Here is a 3,090-nt window from a genome sequence, read left to right on the forward strand (position 1 = left end):
TCCAAAACCAAAAACTCTGTACGACTCTTAGCGGTGGATCACTCGGCTCGTGCGTCGATGAAGAACGCAGCTAGCTGCGAGAATTAATGTGAATTGCAGGACACATTGATCATCGACACTTCGAACGCACTTGCGGCCCCGGGTTCCTCCCGGGGCTACGCCTGTCTGAGCGTCGCTTGACGATCAATCGCTCCCCCGGGGTGTGCCGCGCGAGCGCGCCTCCCCGGGGGTTGGCGCGGCTGGGGGTTCTCCCTCGCAGGGCTTTTTTTTTTTTTTCCCCCCCCGGGGAAAAAGGCCCTCCGTCCCCCTAAGTGCAGACTCCGGTGACCGCGTCCGGGCCTCCCCGCGCGACGCGGTGCGGGTCCGGGCGCGGCGCCCGCTCGCGAGCGCCGTTGACAGAGCGCGTGTGAGAGAAGGGAGGGCGCGCGCCCGTGGCGGGAGGTGCCGCGGACCCCTGTGGCCTTTCCCCCTCGGGGGAGCAGCGCCCTCGCGCCGCACGCGGCCTGGGGCCGCCCTGGCGCGCGTGCGCGCCCCGGCGCGGGGCCGGTGCCGCGCGGCGCTGCCGGCGCGCGCGGGGGGTTGGGGGGCCGCTGCAACGAAGCAGCTTCGTTTTGGGTCCGCCGAACCCGGAGAAAAGATAAATGTTCTTTCGTACGGTACCACAAAGTCAGGCGAGCGGAAAAAGGGCACGCTCATTTCTGAGAGTCGCCTGGGTGCTCAGGGGTCCGTCCCTCTCATCCCAGAAAAGAAACACAGAGCAAGAGTGGACACTGATGAGGAAGGGTTAGACTCTGAGCCTCTGGTCTCTGAGAGACAGGCCCGTCCGGGCCTGGCAGGCAGCCAAGGCAGAAGCCCTCATGCCGCCTGTGGGAAAGGCCTGTCTAATTTCATGGTACCCACAAAACTTCCTGTGCTCATGACCTGGCCTTTTCACCCGGAATGAAAAAAAAAATGTCACCCTTGTGGAACCAGCAGGATAGCAGCAGGATAATTAGCTCCTAGTGTCAGTTCCTGCTACACGGCAGTTACTAAACACCCAGAGCTATCTGGAGCTAACTGAAGCACTTGTTTGTGGGCTTCAGGAGGCCAGAAGAGCATCCTTCAACATAGTTGAAGGAATAGAAGGAGGACACTGCCCATCTGCAGAGAGGATTCATAAGGACAGCTTTCCATTCCACAGAAGCTGGTACCTATCCTCCAGTGGAGGCACATGCCACCTTGGGAGCTGTTCAGTGACTGGAATTGAATGCCCCATTTCCCAAAAATGAGGGAGGAAGAGATGGTTGGGCACCAACTTCAGCAACTGATGAATAAATTCAGTGGACTAAAGTATAATTCTGAGAACAGCTAAAGTTTTAGCCTGTTCAAATCAGAAAGAGGCTGGTAGCCACCATCTTAACACCACATCTGGCATGAGGGGAAGTAGAGCAAACTGAAAATCACACAGCTGGGGGGACTGACTTACTTTCATTCGATCAGATTGCAGCTGTAGCCTAGGGCCCCTCACCACCTCTGGCATGGAGAAAGCTGGGGTGATCTGTGCCAGCCTCTCCAGGAAATCACCAGCCAAACCAAAGAGGCCAGTGATCATCCTACTCTGGCAGCACAAGCCACCCCAGGAGCTACTCTGTGGATGAAGTTGGAAGCTGCATTTCCCAAAAAGAGGGGATAGGAGATGGCTGGCTACTAATTTTGTCTACTGATTGGTAGACTCAGCTGGCTAAAGTAAAAACCTAGGAACAGCTGGGGTGTGAACCTGTCCAAGTTGGAAAGAGGCTGGTGGCTGCCATTTTGACTCAGCCCCCCAGCATGAAGGGAAGCTGGGCTGATCAAAAATTGTGATGTTGGTAAGAACTGGTTTCTTTCACCCAGATCAGCCTCCAGCCCTAGACTAGGCTTCATCCCCACCTTTGGCAGGGAGGAGGCTGGTGGTTCCAGTAGCAGCCTATCCAGGTAACTGCAGGTATCTTTGGCAGGCACAGACTGAATAATCAGAAGTCTATTGGGGAAATGTGGTCATCTTGGACCAGCACTGTGGTCATCTTGGACCAGCACTGCAGATTGCTGCCCACACCTGCAGCTCCATCCCTGTACCAGGCAGGGGAGAAAAGGGCATGAAGCTTCATCAGTCTTTCTGGGCAACTACAGTCTAGGCCTACAAGACTCAGATTATTCCACACAGCTGTGACTCTGCCCCAACCCCTGTGAAAGGAGAAAGCTAGGAGAAGCTTCATTGGTCCCTGGGGCAATGAGGGCAGCTTGAGCCTCCACAGCTTATATAGCACCAATTACATCCTTGGCTCCTATTGCACAACCAGCAAGAGAGAAAGGGCTTCCTGCCTAAAGAGAAAATCTGCACCCAGAATAAATACTCTAGTAACCCAGATGCCAAGACACCAAACAATAATTACAATTCACACGAAGAAAAAGGAGATGATATGGAAAAGTTAAAGGAAAAAGATAAGCCTTCAGACAACATAAAGGAGTTGAGACTACAAAGGAGTTGAGACTACTAATCAGAGATGTTTAAGCAAATCTCCTTAATGAATTCGCTGAGATGACTAAAGAAATTAAGGATATTTAGAAGACATTGAATGAGCAAAAAGAATTTGAAAGCATACATAGAAAAATAGCAGATCTGATGAGAATGAAAGGTGCAATAAATGAAATTAGAAGAACATTGGAATCATATAATAGCAGATTAGAGAGGCAGAAGAAAGGACTGGTGAGTTGAAAAAATGGCTTCTGAAAGTGAACATACAAAAGAACAGATGAAGAAAAGAATGGAAAAAAATGTACAAGGTCTCAGGGAACCAAGAAGCACAATGTACTCCCATCTGAAAAAGTCTGAATAGACAAACTCTGAGAAACATACTAATCAGAATAGGAAATGCCAAGGGCAAAGAGGGAACTCTGAGAACAGCAAGAGAAAAATAGAAGTTCCAAAAAATCTACAATGGTCTCAGAGTTAATTAACAAGTTCAGAAAAGTTGCAGTATTCATGATCAATAATGATCATGCTGAGGGGAAAAAAAAAGAAAAAAATCACTTGCAATAGTAACTAGTAACTAAAAGATATCTAGGTATAAA

General features: G+C 50.6%; 1 non-coding gene across 1 annotated transcript; it reads left to right on the forward strand.

Annotated features, from left to right (window-relative positions):
* The first annotated feature begins 22 nt into the window (after nt 1-22).
* LOC131277521 (5.8S ribosomal RNA) lies at nt 23-175 on the forward strand. The gene has a single exon (XR_009184679.1). It is a non-coding gene; the product is annotated as a 5.8S ribosomal RNA (ribosomal RNA).
* The last annotated feature ends 2,915 nt before the right edge of the window (nt 176-3,090 follow it).

Source organism: Dasypus novemcinctus, unplaced genomic scaffold (assembly GCF_030445035.2).
Source record: "Dasypus novemcinctus isolate mDasNov1 unplaced genomic scaffold, mDasNov1.1.hap2 scaffold_123, whole genome shotgun sequence".
Classification (NCBI taxonomy): Eukaryota; Metazoa; Chordata; class Mammalia; order Cingulata; family Dasypodidae; genus Dasypus; species Dasypus novemcinctus.